Below are 19,693 nucleotides of genomic sequence, written 5' to 3' on the forward strand. Positions count from 1 at the left end.
AACACATAGTGTTACCAGTAGCCAAACCTTCTGGAGAGAAACAGTAACATGATAAGTGGGTTTAGTGGTTTGAGAATGACATGTGGCGGCTTTGTTGACTTGCTGACTGCAATAGGCAGATACGCATGCAGTGTGAAGCTCAGCCCAGCACAGGGGGTTGTAGAAGAGATGGCTGTGTCTGTTTTGCTGATTTATTCCAGGTAATTTCTGTAATGCATGTCTGTCTTCAGCACGCCAGGCTTCTAGGTACACAAGCACATCACTACACCACGCATGCCTCTATCCGCACTAATGGTGCATGCTCATAGCCATATCAAACCAAACATGGGCCGGGCAGATCAACTGTAATATTATTTAACACTGGTGTCCTGTGTGGGTGAGGAATGCCTGTCTGTATGGTGCAGGATTAATGAGGTGAGGCTGAAGCACGGCTTTGGTGAGAATCAGAAGACAATGCGCTCTGGGTTTATGTGTTGGGATGGAACATCTACTTACTTGTAGTAGGAAGGTCATGGTTTGGATTTATACTGTAGTTTATCTTTTGATGCAAAACAATATCAGACAGAATCTATGGAGAATCTTTCCATGTTTTATAATGGCGCACCCAATCATTGTCGTTTCAAAACTGCACTTAATTGCACTTTTTGAGTTTAGATAAAAACATAATCAAGGTCATTGTAAATTAACAAAAATGTATATCTGGCTCGAAGGACCATGAAACAGAGCACCACCTTGTAGTTGGAGGACTCATGTCTTCTCTATTCATCATGTAGTAAGTATATTACGCTGTCCTCCACATTTCACCTGTTCCCTTCAGGTATTGCCTGTATCGCGCTGTTTGTAGACACTCAAGGATGCCCTCTGCAGGTTCTTGCCCACAACTGCACCACACCACCCAGAGGAGATCCCTCCAGCATCCTCCTACAGCCAGAACAGTTTGACACCCTGACAACTGTCATTAAAGTGGACTCCAACTACCTCAGCTCAGGTAAAGCCCGGTAGGTTTTCTCTAGAGATCAGGGTCCTGTTCATTAGGGCAAATTGTAACAAAATGTTTTGCAACGGAAAATGAAAAGTATTGTTTCTTAAAAGACTTTCAGATAATACCTCTCTGTTTAGTGGCGATGAACATGACCCTGCCAGGGTAGCCAGAGAAACCATTGGTGGAGTTGTTGCTCTGTATTTTTCTTGTTGGAACAGTATCATAAAATTGGTTTTCTATTATGTGCTGCATTGTAGATTTCTTCTATCAAATCAACTTTTATTTGTCACATACACATGGTTGGCAGATGTTAATGCGAGTATAGCGAAATGCTTGTTCTTCTAGTTCCGACAATGCGGTAATAACCAACGAATAATCTAACCTAACAATTTCACAACAACTACCTTATACACACAATTGTAAAGGGATGAAGAATATGCACATAAAAATATATAAATGGGTGATGGTACAGAACGACATAGGCAAGATGCAGTAGATGGTATAGAGTACAGTATATACATATGAGATGAGTAATGTAGGGTATGTAAACATTATATTAAGTGGCATTGTTTAAAGTGGCTAGTGATACATGTTTTACATCAATTTTTCCATTATTAAAGTGGCTGGAGTTGAGTCAGTATGTTGGCAGCACCCACTCAATGTTTAACAGTCTGATGGCCTTGAGATAGAAGCTGTTTTTTTAGTCTCTCGGTCCCTGCTTTGATGCATCTGTACTGACCTTGCCTTCTGGATGAGAGCAGGGTGAACAGGCAGTGGCTCGGGTGGTTGATGTCCTTGATGATCTTTATGGCCTTCCTGTGACATTGGGTGGTGCAGGTGTCCTGGAGGGCGGGTAGTTTGCCCCCCGTGATGCGTTGTGCAAACCTCACTACCCTCTGGAGAGCCTTGTGGTTGTGGGCGGAGCAGTTGCCATACCAGGCGGAGATACAGCCCGACAGGATGCTCTTGATTTGTACATCTGTAAAAGTTTCAGTGCTTTTGGTGACAAGCCGAATTTCTTCAGCCTCCTGAGGTTGAAGAGGCGCTGCTGCGCCTTCTTCACGATGCTGTCTGTGTGGGTGGACCAATTCAGTTTGTCCGTGATGTGTACGCCGAGGAACTTAAAACTTACTACCCTCTCCACTACTGTCCCGTCGATGTGGATATGGGGGTGCTCCCTCTGCTGTTTCCTGAAGTCCACGATAATCTCCTTTGTTTTTGTTGACGTTTAGTGTGTGGTTATTCTCCTGACGCCACACTCCAAGGGCCCTCATCTCCTCCCTGAAGGCCGTCTCGACGTTGTTGGTAATCAAGCCTACCCCTGTAGTGTCGTCTGCAAACGTGATGATTGAGTTGGAGGCGTGCATGGCCATGCAGTCGTGGGTGAACAGGGAGTACAGGAGAGGGATCAGAACGCACCCTTGTGGATCAACACTGGAATGTGGAGATGTTGTTACCTACCCTCGCCACCTGGGGGCGGCCCGTCAGAAAGTCCAGTACCCAATTGCACAGAGCGGGGTCGAGACACAGGGTCTCGAACTTGATGACGAGTTTGGAGGGTACTATGGTGTTATTCTGAGCTGTAGTCAATGAACAGCATTCTCACATAGGTATTCCTCTTGTCCAGATGGGTTAGGGCAGTGTGGTTGTGATTGCGTCTTCTGTGGACCTGTTGGGGTGGTAAGCAAAATAGGGTGTCAGATAGGGTGGAGGTGTTATGGTCCTTGACTAGTCTCTCAAAGCACTTCATGATGACAGAAGAGATTGTTACGGGGCACATTACACAGTAGTGAGCAGTAATCGCTCCGCCGTTTCCTGGTTGCTAAAATCCTAATTGTTCGCCTAATTTCAGTTTATGTGACAAAGCAAGCAAGTGTGGTAATCTAGTGAATCATTATGTATTTGTGTAGGGTTAGCAATCAGAGGCCCACTACCTGAGCTGTTTAAATCTGTTGGGCCTTGTGTTCTGCAGTCTGCACTAGCCTGGTCCCAGATCTGTTTGTGCTGTATATCCAACTCCTATTTATTTTTTATTTCACCTTTATTTAACCAGGTAGGCAAGTTGAGAACAAGTTCTCATTTACAATTGCGACCTGGCCAAGATAAAGCAAAGCAGTTCGACACATACAACAACACAGAGTTACACATGGAGGAAAACAAACATACAGTCAATAATACAGTAGAAAAATAAGTCTATATACGATGTGAGCAAGTGAGCTGAGATAAGGGAGGTAAAGGCAACAAAAAAAGGCCATGGTGCCGAAGTAAATACAATATAACAAGTAAAACACTGGAATGGTAGATTTGCAGTGGAAGAATGTGCAAAGTATAAATAAAAATAATGGGGTGCAAAGGAGCAAAATAAATAAATACAGTAGGGGGAGAGGTAGTTGTTTGGGCAAAATTATAGATGGGCTATGTACAGGTGCAGTAATCTGTGAGCTGCTCTGACAGCTGGTGCTTAAAGCTAGTGAGGGAGATAAGTGTTTCCAGTTTCAGAGATTTTTGTAGTTTGTTCCAGTCATTGGCAGCAGCTGGAAGGAGAGGCGGCCACAGGAAGAATTGGTTTTGGGAGTGACCAGAGAGATATACCGGCTGGAGCGCGTGCTACAGGTGGGTGCTGCTATGGTGAACAGCGACCTGAGATAAGGGGGGTCTTTACCTAGCAGGGTCTTGTAGATGACCTGGAGCCAGTGTGGCGACGAGTATGAAGCGAGGGCCAGTCAACGAGAGTGTACAGGTCGCAGTGGTGGGTAGTATATGGGGCTTTGGTGACAAAACGGATGGCACTCTGATAGACTGCAACCAATTTATTGAGTAGGGTGTTGGAGGCTATTTTGTAAATGACATCGCCGAAGTCGAGGATCGGTAGGATGGTCAGTTTTACGAGGGTATGTTTGGCAGCATGAGTGAAGGATGCTTTGTTGCGAAATAGGAAGCCGATTCTAGATTTAACTTTGGATTGAAGATGTTTGATGTGAGTCTGGAAGGAGAGTTTACAGTCTAACCAGACACCTAGGTATTTGTAGTTGTCCATATATTCTAAGTCAGAACGGGCAGGTGTGGGCAGCGATCGGTTAAAAGAGCATGCATTTAGTTTTACTTGTATTTAAGAGCAGTTGGAGGCCACGGAAGGAGAGTTGAATGGCATTGAAACTCATCTGGAGGGTTGTTAACACAGTGTCCAAAGAAGGGCCAAAAGTATACAGAATGGTGTCGTCTGCATAGAGGTGGATCAGAGACAGCAAGAGCGACATGATTGATGTATACAGAGAAGAGAGTCGGCCCAATAATTTAACCCTGTGGCACCCCCATAGAGACTGCCAGAGGCCCGGACAACAAGCCCTCCGATTTGACACACTGAACTCTATCAGAGAAGTAGTTGGTGAACCAGGCGAGGCAATCATTTGAGAAACCAAGGCTATCGAGTCTGCCGATGAGGATGTGGTGATTGACAAAGTCGAAAGCCTTGGCCAGTTCAATGAATATGGCTGCACAGTATTGTTTCTTATCGATGGCGGTTAAGGTATCGTTTAGGACCTTGAGCGTGGCTGAGGTGCACCCATCACCAGCTCTGAAACCAGATTGCATAGCGAAGAAGGTGTGGTGGGATTCGAAATGATCGGTAATCTGCTTGTTGACTTGGCTTTCGAAGACCTTAGAAAGGCAGGGTAGGATAGATATAGGTCTGTAGCAGTTTGGGTCTAGAGTGTCCCCCCTTTGAAGAGGGGGATGACCGCAGCTTCTTTCCAATCTTTGGGAATCTCAGACGACACGAAAGAGGTTGAACAAGCTAGTAACAGGGGTTGCAACAATTTCGGCAGATCATTTTAGAAAAAAAGTGTCCAGATTGTCTAGCCCGGCTGATTTGTAGGGGTCCAGATTTTGGCGCTCTTTCAGAACATCAGCTGAATGGATTTGGGAGAAGGAGAAATGGGGAAGGCTTGGGCGAGTTGCTGTGGGGAGTACAGTGGAGTTGACCGGTGTAGGGGTAGCTCGGTGTAAAGCATGGCCAGCCGTAGAAAAATGCTTATTGAAATGTTCAATTATAGTGGATTTATCGGTGGTTTCCTATCCTCAGTGCAGTGGGCAGCTGAGAGGAGGTGTTCTTATTCTCCATGTACTTTACAGTGTCCCAGGACTTTTTTGAGTTTGTGTTGTAGGAAGCAAATTTCTGCTTGAAAAAGCTAGCCTTGGCTTTTTTAACTGCCTGTGTATATTGGTTTCTAACTTCCCTGAAAAGTTGCATATCACGGGGGCTGTTCGATGCTAATGCAGAACGCCATAGGATGTTTTTGTGTTGGTTAATTAAGGGCAGTCAGGTCTGGAGAGAACCAAGGGCTATATCTGTTCCTGGTTCTACATTTCTTGAATGGGGCATGCTTATTTAAGATGGTGAGGAAGGCATTTAAAAAAAATAACCAGGCATCCTCTACTGACGGGATGAGATCATTATCCTTCCAGGATACCCCGGCCAGGTCGATTAGAAAGGCCTGCTCGCTGAAGTGTTTCAGGGAGCGTTTGACAGTGATGAGTGGAGGTCGCTTGACCGCTGACCCATTACGGATGCAGGCAATGAGGCAGTGATCGCTGAGATCTTGGTTAAAAACAGCAGAGGTGTATTTAGAGGGCAAGTTGGTTAGGATGATATCTATGAGGGTGCCCGTGTTAACGGCTTTGGGATGGTACCTGGTAGGTTCATTGATAATTTGTTTGAGATTGAGGGCATCAAACTTAGATTGTAGGATGGCTGGGGTGTTAAGCATGTTCTCATTGCCAAGACAGCAAAAACAGAATTGGGACCAGGCTTGTTCAATGACCATAGGAGTTGGCAAGATGACACAAACAGATCTGGGACAAGCAATGTCCTGGCTTGACATTGTCACATGACAATGACCATAGGAGTTGGCAAAACATGCTCAGTGCTATGTTCATCAGGCAGTTGATCATCCGTTCTTCCTGACAGGGTCAGAGATGAGGGTGCGTTTTGACATTTGGGAACAAGGTAACGTTTCCCCCTGCAGCTGACTGACAAACTCAGATTTGTTTTGAAATCAATCAATGTTATCAGGTTCATCCCTTGTCTTCTCCACATCTTCTCTTTAGGTCATTTAAGTTCTCCACCATTGGAAGTGAATCTCTGGCTCCTCTCTGGCTCCTCTCTGGCTCCTCTCTCGCTCCTCTCTGGCTCCTCTCTGGCTCCTCTCTCGCTCCTCTCTGGCTCCTCTCTCTCTCCTCTCTGGCTCCTCTCTGACTCCTCTCTGGCTCCTCTCTCGCTCCTCTCTCGCTCCTCTCTGGCTCCTCTCTCGCTCCTCTCTGGCTCCTCTCTGACTCCTCTCTGGCTCCTCTCTCGCTCCTCTCTGGCTCCTCTCTGGCTCCTCTCTTGCTCCTCTCTCGCTCCTCTCTGGCTCCTCTCTGGCTCCTCTCTCGCTCCTCTCTGGCTCCTCTCTCGCTCCTCTCTGGCTCCTCTCTCGCTCCTCTCTGGCTCCTCTCTGACTCCTCTGGCTCCTCTCTCGCTCCTCTGGCTCCTCTCTGGCTCCTCTCTCGCTCCTCTCTGGCTCCTCTCTGGCGCCTCTCTCGCTCCTCTCTGGCTCCTCTCTGGCTCCTCTCTCGCTCCTCTCTGGCTCCTCTCTCGCTCCTCTCTGGCTCCTCTCTGGCTCCTCTCTGGCTCCTCTCTGACTCCTCTCTGGCTCCTCTCTCGCTCCTCTCTGGCTCCTCTCTGGCTCCTCTCTCGCTCCTCTCTGGCTCCTCTCTGGCTCCTCTCTGGCTCCTCTCTCGCTCCTCTCTGGCTCCTCTCTGGCTCCTCTCTCGCTCCTCTCTGGCTCCTCTCTCGCTCCTCTCTGGCTCCTCTCTGGCTCCTCTCTGACTCCTCTCTGGCTCCTCTCTCGCTCCTCTCTGGCTCCTCTCTGACAGGAGAGGAGGTAATATAAAAGATGATCTGCTTCCCAAATCGCTTGATGGGCTCTGGTCTAAAGTAGTGCACTGTAAAGGGAATAGGGTGCCATTTGGGATGATGCTGTCGTCTCCTATCTCGTCTCTGTGAGAGACTCTCATTTTCTGTTTCTTCTCCTTTTCTCTCGCTCTGTCTCTGGTGTAAACAGGATGCCCGTCCATTCAGCAGTGCACCGCTGAGATTGCCTCCCAGTTTCTGCTTCCTCCCATCCTGACAGAGATTGTCAATCTGGTCAGCTCCCTGGCCAGTGACACCACTGTCAAGGTGTTCGATAGGACGAGGTGGGTCATTTGAAAGAATCAAGTCGATCGCTGGAAAGACACAATCACTAGAAAGAATCAAGCATTTGAATATGTGCATTATTTTAAAAGCTTCCAGCTAGTATGGAAAGAGTATATATCAGGAATGCATGTACAGTGCCTTGCGAAAGTATTTGGCCCCCTTGAACTTTGCGACCTTTTGCCACATTTCAGGCTTCAAACATAAAGATATAAAACTGTATGTGGAAAGAACTGAAAACTGCTGTTCACAAATGCTCTCCATCAAACCTCACTGAGCTCGAGCTGTTTTGCAAGGAGTTATGGGAAAAAATGTCAGTCTCTCGATGTGCAAAATTGATAGAGACATACCCCAAGCGACTTACAGCTGTAATCGCAGCAAAAGGTGGCGCTAGAAAGTATTAACTTAAGGGGGCTGAATCATTTTGCACGCCCAATTTTTCAGTTTTTGATTTGTTAAAAAAGTTTGAAATATCCAATAAATGTCGTTCCACTTCATGATTGTGTCCCACTTGTTGTTGATTCTTCACAAAAAAATACAGTTTTATATCTTTATGTTTGAAGCCTGAAATGTGGCAAAAGGTCGCAAAGTTCAAGGGGGCCGAATACTTTCGCAAGGCACTGTATATACATACGCTTACAAACACATTTCACAAACTTCATCTTTCAAGACAGTTTTGAAAGGATATGTTTTTATATATAATGACTTTATCATTTGTGTTTTTGTTTGGTCCCCTAGTTGTCCCCAAGGAGACATCTTTGTTCCTATGCCTCTGATCCAACACCCCACCTGCCACCTCTAGAAACTTCATCCTCATTGGAAGGATCTTCCACCAGTGGCATTGCTGCACAGAGCAAGGTACCTGCTATAGCCAGAGTTCTATTATCTCTGTGCTCTGAAAGAAGTCACTATTTGCTTGACCCGTGGTTTTGTTTGCTTATTTGATTCATGGAGTTAAACATAATCATTGCCCTTTATAAGTATGTGATGCTTGTTTTATTCACCTCAAATGATGCCCCATTTCCTATTCTTTTTGAGAAATAAAAAATGTGGAGGTACCCTTTTCCCCTGAGGTACTTTTTTCCTCTCTGTAACTTTGGAATGTGTAGTTAAATATCTGGATTGTGTGGTCAAACATACTTTACTAAATGACTTCATGAAAGTAGTAATACATCAGCATAATAGAGAGACATTATTATGATGTTAACAGGCAGAATTGGGCACAAACCCAAATACTAAATTCTAACCCAACCTGGAACATTTCTAGCTATTTCCCAATGTCTCATCGCAACTCTTCTCTCTCCACTTCAGAAACAGCATGCCTTTTATGGCATGGCTCTATTAACTATTGCTAATGATTAACTATAGATGTGAAGATGTGCATTATATACACACAGGCATCATTGTTTCTAAGCTTAGTGTGACATGACATGCTTTCTCTGCTACTGTTCTGTACTCTCTCTCCTCTGTCACTCTGACAATCAAAGCATCCCTTTTCAAACTTTAACTGCCTAACATTTCTTTCTTTCTTTCTTTTGAAACAATCTCTGTGTCTGTATCTGAAGCTTAGTGTCTCTGTGTAGCTAGCTCTTATAGAGCTGTCTGTTGCCAGTGCCTGCATCCTGCCAGTGCCTGCATCCTGTCAGTGCCTGCATCCTGCCAGTGCCTGCATCCTGCCAGTGCCTGCATCCTGTCAGTGCCTGCATCCTGTCAGTGACTGCATCCTGCCAGTGCCTGCATCCTGCCAGTGCCTGCATCCTGTCAGTGCCTGCATCCTGCCAGTGCCTGCATCCTGTCAGTGCCTGCATCCTGCCAGTGCCTGCATCCTGCCAGTGCCTGCATCCTGTCAGTGCCTGCATCCTGTCAGTGCCTGCATCCTGTCAGCGACTGCATCCTGTCAGTGCCTGCACCCTGTCAGCGACTGCATCCTACCAGTGCCTGCATCCTGCCAGAGACTGCATCCTGCCAGTGCCTGCATCCTGCCAGTGACTGCATCCTGCCAATGACTGCATCCTGCCAATGACTGCATCCTGCCAATGACTGCATCCTGCCAGTGCCTGCATCCTGTCAGTGCCTGCATCCTGTCAGTGACTGCATCCTGCCAGTGCCTGCATCCTGCCAGTGCCTGCATCCTGTCAGTGCCTGCATCCTGCCAGTGCCTGCATCCTGCCAGTGCCTGCATCCTGTCAGTGCCAACATCCTGCCAGTGCATGCATCCTGTCAGTGCCTGCATCCTGCCAGTGCCTGCATCCTGCCAGTGCCTGCATCCTGTCAGTGCCTGCATCCTGCCAGTGCCTGCATCCTGCCAGTGACTGCATCCTGCCAGTGCCTGCATCCTGCTAGTGCCTGCATCCTGCCAGTGACTGCATCCTGCCAGTGCCTGCATCCTGCCAGTGCCTGCATCCTGCCAATGACTGCATCCTGCCAGTGCCTGCATCCTGCCAGTGACTGCATCATGCCAATGACTGCATCCTGCCAGTGACTGCATCCTGCCAGTGCCTGCATCCTGCCAATGACTGCATCCTGCCAGTGCCTGCATCCGGCCAGTGCCTGCATCCTGTCAGTGACTGCATCCTGCCAGTGCCTGCATCCTGCCAATGACTGCATCCTGCCAGTGCCTGCATCCTGCCAGTGCCTGCATCCTGCCAGTGCCTGCATCCTGCCAATGACTGCATCCTGCCAGTGCCTGCATCCTGGCAGTGCCTGCATCCTGTCAGTGACTGCATCCTGCCAGTGCCTGCATCCTGTCAGTGACTGCATCCTGCCAGTGCCTGCATCCTGCCAGTGACTGCATCCTGCCAGTGCCTGCATCCTGCCAATGCCTGCATCCTGCCAGTGCCTGCATCCTGCCAATGCCTGCATCCTGCCAGTGCCTGCATCCTGCCAGTGCCTGCATCCTGCATCCTGCCAGTGCCTGCATCCTGCCAGTGCCTGCATCCTGTCAGTGACTGCATCCTGCCAGTGCCTGCATCCTGCCAATGACTGCATCCTGCCAGTGCCTGCATCCTGCCAGTGCCTGCATCCTGCCAATGACTGCATCCTGCCAATGCCTGCATCCTGCCAGTGCCTGCATCCTGCCAGTGCCTGCATCCTGCCAATGCCTGCATCCTGCCAATGCCTTTATCCTGCCAGTGCCTGCATCCTGCCAATGCCTGCATCCTGCCAGTGCCTGCATCCTGCCAGTGCCTGCATCCTGCCAGTGCCTGCATCCTGTCAGTGACTGCATCCTGCCAGTGCCTGCATCCTGCCAATGACTGCATCCTGCCAGTGCCTGCATCCTGCCAGTGCCTGCATCCTGCCAGTGCCTGCATCCTGCCAGTGCCTGCATCCTGCCAATGACTGCATCCTGCCAGTGACTGCATTCTGCCAGTGCCTGCATCCTGCCAGTGACTGCATCCTGCCAGTGACTGCATCCTGCCAGTGTCTGCATCCTGCCAGTGACTGCATCCTGCCAGTGCCTGCATCCTGCCAGTGACTGCATCTTGCCAGTGCCTGCATCCTGCCAATGACTGCATCCTGCCAATGCCTGCATCCTGCCAGTGCCATGCTGTTTGTTTGTGCTCATCTCTATTTGCCCACAGAAGACAGTTCAGATGATGAGAACACCCCTGTGCTTAGTAAGTTCACACGTAAGTCTGACTCTGCCCTCTTCCTCATAGTAGGTTGACAGGTGAGTCTGACTCTGCCCCCCTCCTCATAGTAGGTTGACAGGTGAGTCTGACTCTGCCCCCCTCCTCATAGTAGGTTGACAGGTGAGTCTGACTCTGCCCTCCTCCTCATAGTAGGTTGACAGGTGAGTCTGACTCTGCCCCCCTCCTCATAGTAGGTTGACAGGTGAGTCTGACTCTGCCCTCCTCCTCATAGTAGGTTCCTCATAGTAGGATGACAGGTGAGTCTGACTCTGCCCTCTTCCTCCTAGTAGGTTGACAGGTGAGTCTGACTCTGCCCTCCTCCTCATAGTAGGTTCCTCATAGTAGGTTGACAGGTGAGTCTGACTCTGCCCTCCTCATCATAGTAGGTTGACAGGTGAGTCTGACTCTGCCCTCCTCATCATAGTAGGTTGACAGGTGAGTCTGACTCTGCCCTCCTCATCATAGTAGGTTGACAGGTGAGTCTGACTCTGCCCTCCTCCTCATAGTAGGTTGACAGGTGAGTCTGACTCTGCCCCTCTCCTCATAGTAGGTTGACAGGTGAGTCTGACTCTGCCCTCCTCCTCATAGTAGGTTGACAGGTGAGTCTGACTCTGCCCCTCTCCTCATAGTAGGTTGACAGGTGAGTCTGACTCTGCCTGCCCCTCTCCTCATAGTAGGTTGACAGGTGAGTCTGACTCTGCCCTCCTCATCATAGTAGGTTGACAGGTGAGTCTGACTCTGCCCTCCTCATCATAGTAGGTTGACAGGTGAGTCTGACTCTGCCCTCCTCCTCATAGTAGGTTGACAGGTGAGTCTGACTCTGCCCTCCTCCTCCTAGTAGGTTGACAGGTGAGTCTGACTCTGCCCCCCTCCTCATAGTAGGTTGACAGGTGACTCTGACTCTGCCCTCCTCCTCATAGTAGGTTGACAGGTGAGTCTGACTCTGCCCTCCTCCTCATAGTAGGTTGACAGGTGAGTCTGACTCTGCCCCCCTCCTCATAGTAGGTTGACAGGTGAGTCTGACTCTGCCCCCCTCCTCATAGTAGGTTGACAGGTGAGTCTGACTCTGCCTGCCCCTCTCCTCATAGTAGGTTGACAGGTGAGTCTGACTCTGCCCTCCTCATCATAGTAGGTTGACAGGTGAGTCTGACTCTGCCCTCCTCATCATAGTAGGTTGACAGGTGAGTCTGACTCTGCCCTCCTCCTCATAGTAGGTTGACAGGTGAGTCTGACTCTGCCCTCCTCCTCCTAGTAGGTTGACAGGTGAGTCTGACTCTGCCCCCCTCCTCATAGTAGGTTGACAGGTGACTCTGACTCTGCCCTCCTCCTCATAGTAGGTTGACAGGTGAGTCTGACTCTGCCCTCCTCCTCATAGTAGGTTGACAGGTGAGTCTGACTCTGCCCCCCTCCTCATAGTAGGTTGACAGGTGAGTCTGACTCTGCCCCCCTCCTCATAGTAGGTTGACAGGTGAGTCTGACTCTGCCCTCCTCCTCCTAGTAGGTTGACAGGTGAGTCCTACTATGCCCCCCTCCTCATAGTAGGTTCCTCATAGTAGGTTGACAGGTGAGTCTGACTCTGCCCCCCTCCTCATAGTAGGTTCCTCATAGTAGGTTGACAGGTGAGTCTGACTCTGCCCTCCTCATCATAGTAGGTTGACAGGTGAGTCTGACTCTGCCCCTCTCCTCATAGTAGGTTGACAGGTGAGTCTGACTCTGCCCCTCTCCTCATAGTAGGATGACAGGTGAGTCTGACTCTGCCCTCCTCCTCATAGTAGGTTGACAGGTGAGTCTGACTCTGCCCTCCTCATCATAGTAGGTTGACAGGTGAGTCTGACTCTGCCCCCCTCCTCATAGTAGGTTGACAGGTAAGTCTGACTCTGCCCCTCTCCTCATAGTAGGTTGACAGGTGAGTCTGACTCTGCCCCTCTCCTCATAGTAGGATGACAGGTGAGTCTGACTCTGCCCTCCTCCTCATAGTAGGTTGACAGGTGAGTCTGACTCTGCCCTCCTCATCATAGTAGGTTGACAGGTGAGTCTGACTCTGCCCCCCTCCTCATAGTAGGTTGACAGGTGAGTCTGACTCTGCCCTCCTCATCATAGTAGGTTGACAGGTGAGTCTGACTCTGCCCTCCTCATCATAGTAGGTTGACAGGTGAGTCTGACTCTGCCCTCCTCCTCATAGTAGGTTGACAGGTGAGTCTGACTCTGCCCTCCTCCTCATAGTAGGTTGACAGGTGACTCTGACTCTGCCCTCCTCCTCCTAGTAGGTTGACAGGTGAGTCTGACTCTGCCCTCCTCCTCATAGTAGGTTGACAGGTGAGTCTGACTCTGCCCTCCTCCTCATAGTATGTTGACAGGTGAGTCTGACTCTGCCCTCCTCCTCATAGTAGGTTGACAGGTGAGTCTGACTCTGCCCTCCTCCTCATAGTAGGTTGACAGGTGAGTCTGACTCTGCCCTCCTCCTCATAGTAGGTTGACAGGTGAGTCTGACTCTGCCCTCTTCCTCATAGTAGGTTGACATGTGAGTCTGACTCTGCCCCCCTCCTCATAGTAGGTTGACAGGTGAGTCTGACTCTGCCCTCCTCCTCATAGTAGGTTGACAGGTGAGTCTGACTCTGCCCCCCTCCTCATAGTAGGTTGACAGGTGAGTCTGACTCTGCCCTCCTCCTCATAGTAGGTTGACAGGTGAGTCTGACTCTACCCTCCTCCTCATAGTAGGTTGACAGGTGAGTCTGACTCTGCCCTCCTCCTCATAGTAGGTTGACAGGTGAGTCTGACTCTGCCCTCCTCCTCATAGTAGGTTGACAGGTGAGTCTGACTGCCCCTCTCCTCATAGTAGTTTGACAGGTGAGTCTGACTCTGCCCTCCTCCTCATAGTAGGTTGACAGGTGACTCTGACTCTGCCCTCCTCCTCATAGTAGGTTGACAGGTGAGTCTGACTCTGCCCTCTTCCTCATAGTAGGTTGACAGGTGACTCTGACTCTGCCCTCCTCCTCATAGTAGGTTGACAGGTGAGTCTGACTCTGCCCTCCTCCTCATAGTAGGTTGACAGGTGACTCTGACTCTGCCCTCCTCCTCATAGTAGGTTGACAGGTGAGTCTGACTCTGCCCTCTTCCTCATAGTAGGTTGACAGGTGACTCTGACTCTGCCCTCCTCCTCATAGTAGGTTGACAGGTGAGTCTGACTCTGCCCTCCTCCTCATAGTAGGTTGACAGGTGACTCTGCCTCTGCCCTCCTCCTCATAGTAGGTTGACAGGTAAGTTTACCTGTAGCCAGCCCAACCAAGCAACACTATCTCTAGGCTGTTCTGGTTTCATTCAGATTTCTTAAAAATCATATGGAATTCTATTTACCTGTTGAGCCTCGTAAAATTTGTCCAAAAAATAATGGTGAAAAAACTGAATCTCTGCTGCCTTCAAAAAGTATTCGTACTCCTTGACTTATTCCACATTTTGTTGTTACAGCTGGAATTCAAAATCGATTAAATTGAGTGTTTTTCTCTCACCCATCTACATACAATACCCCATAATGACAAAGTGAAAAGTTGTTTTTAGATTTGATTTCAAATGTATTGAAAATGAAATAGACATGTAAATTACGTAAGTATTCATACCCCTTTTCTATTACACTCCAACTTGAGCTCCGGTGCATCCAATTGCCTTTGATAATCCTTCATGTCATTAAAACTAAATTGGAGTCCACCTGTGGCCAATTCAATTGTTTGGACATGATTTAGAAAGAAACTGTTTATATAAGGTCCCACAGTTGACAGTACATGTCAGAGCAGAAACTATATCATGAAGTCTAAGGAACTGTCTGTAGATCTCCGAGAATTATGATGAGGCATATACTCTATCTTCCCGAGAAAGGGTATAAAACCATTTCTAGAGTGTTGAACGTTTCCAAGAACACAGTAGTTCTCCATCATTGGAAAATGGAAAAAATATGGAACTACCATATTTGCCTAGAACTGGCCGTCCAACCAAACTGAGCAACCGGGCAAGAAGGAGCTTGGTCAGGGAGGTGACCAAGAACCCAATGACCACATTGACAGAATTACAGAGTTCCTTGGCTAAGTTGTGAGAACCTGCCCGAAGAACAACAGTCTTTACAGCACTTCACCAATCTGGGCTTTAGGGAGAGTGGCCAGACGGAAGCAACTCCAGAGAAAAAGGCACATGACAGGACGACTGGTGTTGCAAAAAGGCACGTGAAAGACAGAGCATAAGGCAAAAGATTCTGTTGTCTCATGAGACAGAAAACCAGGCACAGCTCATCACCCATCTAACATCCCTACCATGAAGCATGGTGGTGGCAGTATCATGCTATGGGGATGCTTTTCAGTGGCAGGGACTGGGAGACTGGTAAGAATAGAGGGAACAATGAATTGAGCCAAATACAGGCAAATCCTTGATAAGAACCTGCTTCAGAGTGCAAACGACCTTAGACAATGACCCCAAGCATACAGCCAAAGCAGCCCTGGAATGGCTTCAGGACAAAGTCCTTGAGTCCAGCCAAAGCCCAGATTTGAATCCCATTGATAAACTGTGGAAAGACTTGAAGATTGCTGTTCACTGCTGCTCCCCTTCTAACTTAAGAGCTTGAGAAAATCTACAAGGAAAAATGGGAGAGAATCCCCAAATACAGATCGGCAAATCTGATACAGACATACCGAAGATGACTCAAAGCTGTAATCGTCGCCAAAGGTGCTTCTACAAAGTATTGACTCAGGGTTGTGAATACTTATTTAAATGAGTTCTGTATTTCATTTTCAATAAATTAGCAAAAATGTATTAGAACGTGTTTTCACTGTCATAATGGAGTATTGTGTGTAGACGGGTGAGAAAAAGAATCCATTTAATTTGTTTTGAATTCAGGCTGTAACACAACAAAATGTGGAATAAGTCAAGAGGTATGAATACTTTCTGAAGACACTAATGAATTTTTGGAATGTAAAGCTCTGTACTCAATGCTTAGCTGTATGCATGGTTATGAGCTGTGCATCATATCATGTTGCTTAATAAGGATGACCTTATATCTGTGAATATGAAGAGTTCACAGTTTCCTCTGTCTCTTCTCCCTCAAACTGACTTCATATTTCAATTCCAAATATCAAATCTCACTATTTCTGCTTTCATAAATGGTTGCAATTTCTCTTTAAGCTTAAGTCTCTGGCTGTCTGGAAAAGTAATTTTTCCAGTGATGCTAAGTCTATTTCTTAGAAAGGGTAAGGTTTTATTTTCTCCTGCTCTAAAAGCAGTAGCAGACAAGCCCCATGCACGCCTCTCAGGATGGCTCTGCGAATCATTTTATGCAACTGGCCCTGGGAGCTTAGAAAACCTTACTGAGATATTTTGCTGGTTATGTCCTAAACGACATACTATTCCTTACCTAGTACACTAGTTTTGACCACAGCCCATAGCCTATATCTGCTAGGATGTAATGAGAACCATTTAAGATTGAATTTCAATAGCTTCATATTTAAAATTCACTTTCCCACAATAGGGTAGCTGACTATCCGTTTAGTCATATACTCTATGGTAAATAAGAGATTAAATATTCTGGTCCAAGACATTTAAGGTCCCCTAGTTAAATTGATTCTCAGCCAACCCTACCATGTCTTATCTTAGAAACAGGGTTTGGCTCCGCTCAGGTCTCTCCTGTCTTCTGTCTGTCTGCTCCAGGGTTGGTTATGGTCAAATATGTTTACATTCAGAAGTTAAACTGAAATTGCAGTTCGTTCCAATGGTCCTCATTACTTTTCAATGAAGAACATTCTGAATTTAAATGTGATTAACCCCGGTTATCGTCCCCCCTTGTGGCCCACTCTCACTGTCTTCCCTCCCTATATGTCCAATCAGCTCATAAAGGCTTCCAGCGCTTCGAGGCCTTGGAGCAGTCTGATTGGTTCAGCCCAGGGCAGTCCTGGAGGGGTGTGGCCCCAAGGCAGACGTTTCTCCTCATACACATCCTGAAGAAGGTGGGGTGAAGAGGAGTGTGTTGTTATTATAAAAATAAAACAAATTACTCGGAAGCAGCAGCTATTCTTCCTGGTGCGTGTGTTCCTGGTGCGTGTGTTCCTGGTGCGTGTGTTCCTGGTGCGTGTGTTCCTGGTGCGTGTGTTCCTGGTGCGTGTGTTCCTGGTGCGTGTGTTCCTGGTGCGTGTGTTCCTGGTGCGTGTGTTCCTGGTGCGTGCCTGCGTGCGCACGGGAGTTGCCTATAACAAGAGATGGCAAAATTTATCAGGATGTTGCTCCATTTTCACTCAAAGGCTGTATGGGGGGGTTGATCTCTCACTCTCTGCAGGTGACCCTGTACACCTATAACTGGTCAGTGGACCTTGGAGCCTCTCTGAACCGTGGGCTGGTGAGGCTGGTTCAGTAGCAGAATGCCAGGGCCCACGTTGTCCACTGTGTCCTCAACCAGAAGATGGGTCTCTTCCACCACTGCTGCTTCTCTGACACACCGGCCCACACAGACCCCAAACAGGTCAACGTTTCTTACTCACCTTTACTCATATACATGTACCAGAAAATCCACTGTCAATCTCACACAACCATCATACTTGTATGAGTGTCAGATTGTAACCACACACCAAGACCATTACTGAGGTCTTTAAATCAGACACACCTGCCCAAGACCTGAAAAGGTAAACGCCCAGTCTCACGGCACGGCACAGCCGTCTGCTTTAATTCATCACAGTCTAACACCCTTTGATGCAACATAACTGTGGCCTATAAGTATACATTATATGAAACATATGCCACACACAATCAAAGGAGGGCACGATGTTAGGATTGGGACCATTGTCCTGGTGGCTTATAAAGGTTGGGTCAGTCAAGGGGAATCAGTCTGTTAGTGGTGCATGATATAGGATTTACCTCAGTGTTTTAATCAAAAGGCTCAGTGTTTTCTGTTTCCTTCTACGCGGGCCAGTACCCTTGTCTCACTGGACCGTGGCTCCTGCTTTCACCTGGGGTTCAAAGCAAGGCCACGGGTACTTTTTAGATGGCATTTACATAACAATGTCACACGTGTAATGGTAACACAATTATACTAGAGTTTACATTAACATAAAACACTGGCGTGGAGGTAAGTCTCCATGGAAATGCGGTATTAGTGTTAGTGAAGCATCTGGTGGTGCAGCAGGTATAGGCCAGGCCACTCCCGAGGCAGGTTACACACATCTGTCAGCTCCTGAGGGTGGGACATGGATTCCTTCCACACTAGCAGGTCCTGTACCTCCTCATTGCTTTTCTGTTATGTCCCCTTGTCATTCTCCTCTGCTTTGTCACTTCTCCTCTTAGCTAAAGCTGGGAGGCTGGGTGTCTTCTTGTCACCCCTCCTTCATCTCTGTTTCTCTGAGGTTTAAACAGCAGTAGTTTAAAACACCTGCTATCAACAGCTCTGTCACTTCTTTACTTTGTCCTTTACATTCAGTTCTTTCTGCCCTCATTGGAATTGCATTGCAAGGAGCTGCATTATTAAATGGCGTAACTACAGTTACAATATGTGTTATATCATATACTTGTATATCTCCAAGACTTATGCATCTGATCTTACTGAATCCATTTCCACTGTTTTAAAATTCATAGTTGTTACGACTCCGACCGAAGGTGGCTCCTCTTCCCGTTCGGGTGGCGCTCGGCGTTGTGTCGTTGTGTATGTTGGAGACGAACGTGTTTTTCTCTATTTCGTTCTTGATGCCCTCTTAATCGCCTCTACACTAATGAATGAGGACAGTATAGTATATAGGTCCTGGATGGCAGGAAGCTTGGCCCCAGCTTGGCCCCTTAGCAGAGAGAACAGTCTATGACTTGGGTGGCTGAAGTCTTTGACCATTTCTGGGCCTTCCTCTGACACGCCTAGTATATAGGTCCTGGATGGCAGGAAGCTTGGCCCCAGTGATATAGTAGGCAGTGCGCACTACCCTCTGTAGTACCTTACAGTCGGATGCCAAGCAGTTACCATAACAGGCGTTGATGCAACCGGTCAGGATGTCAAATATTTTCAGTCTCCTGAGGGGCAAAATGACTGTTTTGGTGTGTTTGGACCATGACACTTTGTTGGTGATGTGGGCACCAAGGAACATGAACTCTTGACCTGCTCCACTACAGCCCGTCAATGTTATTGGGGGCCTGTTCGGCCCTTCTTTTCCTGTAGTCCACGATCAGCTCCTTTGTGTTGCTCACATTGAGAGAGAGAGGTTGTTGTCCTGGCACCACACCATGTAGTGGAATAGCACCATATTCCCCTATGTAGTGCACTGCTTTTGACCGGGTGCCATTTGGGACACAGCTGAGGAGTGTTGAGAATCACTCAGCTCTCTGACTTCACGGCCCGTGTTTTTAGTTCCGTAGCTCCAGGGTCAAAAACAAAGAATGCCTATAATGTCTGAGCAGTCTGCCTGAATGCTTGACTACAAGAGAGGAAAGAGAGTATTTTTAGGTGCTTGATTTTGCTAAAAGAATAGGCACTGTTTTACTCGTTGCTTTTCCCTTGGAACTTAAGAGGATACACATATTGCGTTTTTGTTTAACAACAGTGATTTTGAGGTCATAACTGTGATAAATGGGACAAACATCCTCCCAACATTTTGTCAGTAAATAAGTGCAATGCCATTGCCCCCAGTGTCATCACAAGACAACCAATTACAGTGCAAAAAAGTCAACATAAAAGAAAGGAAATGTCCCAAACTTTTTCTGTATTTCGTTCTTGATGCCCTCTTAATCGCCTCTACACTAATGAATGAGGACAGAAGGCAGAGTCAAAGCGGCAGAAAATTTGCCCGCGCAGACCGTCATCTGTCACTGTCCTGATGAGGAGCACAGTGGGCACCAGTGCCC

General features: G+C 47.8%; 1 pseudogene; it reads left to right on the forward strand.

Moving 5' to 3' along the window:
• Positions 1-19,693, forward strand: part of LOC135564255 (KICSTOR complex protein SZT2-like) — a 129,927-nt pseudogene that overhangs the window by 74,886 nt on the left and 35,348 nt on the right.

The sequence above is a fragment of the Oncorhynchus nerka genome, linkage group LG24 (genome assembly GCF_034236695.1).
Source record: "Oncorhynchus nerka isolate Pitt River linkage group LG24, Oner_Uvic_2.0, whole genome shotgun sequence".
Taxonomy (NCBI): domain Eukaryota; kingdom Metazoa; phylum Chordata; class Actinopteri; order Salmoniformes; family Salmonidae; genus Oncorhynchus; species Oncorhynchus nerka.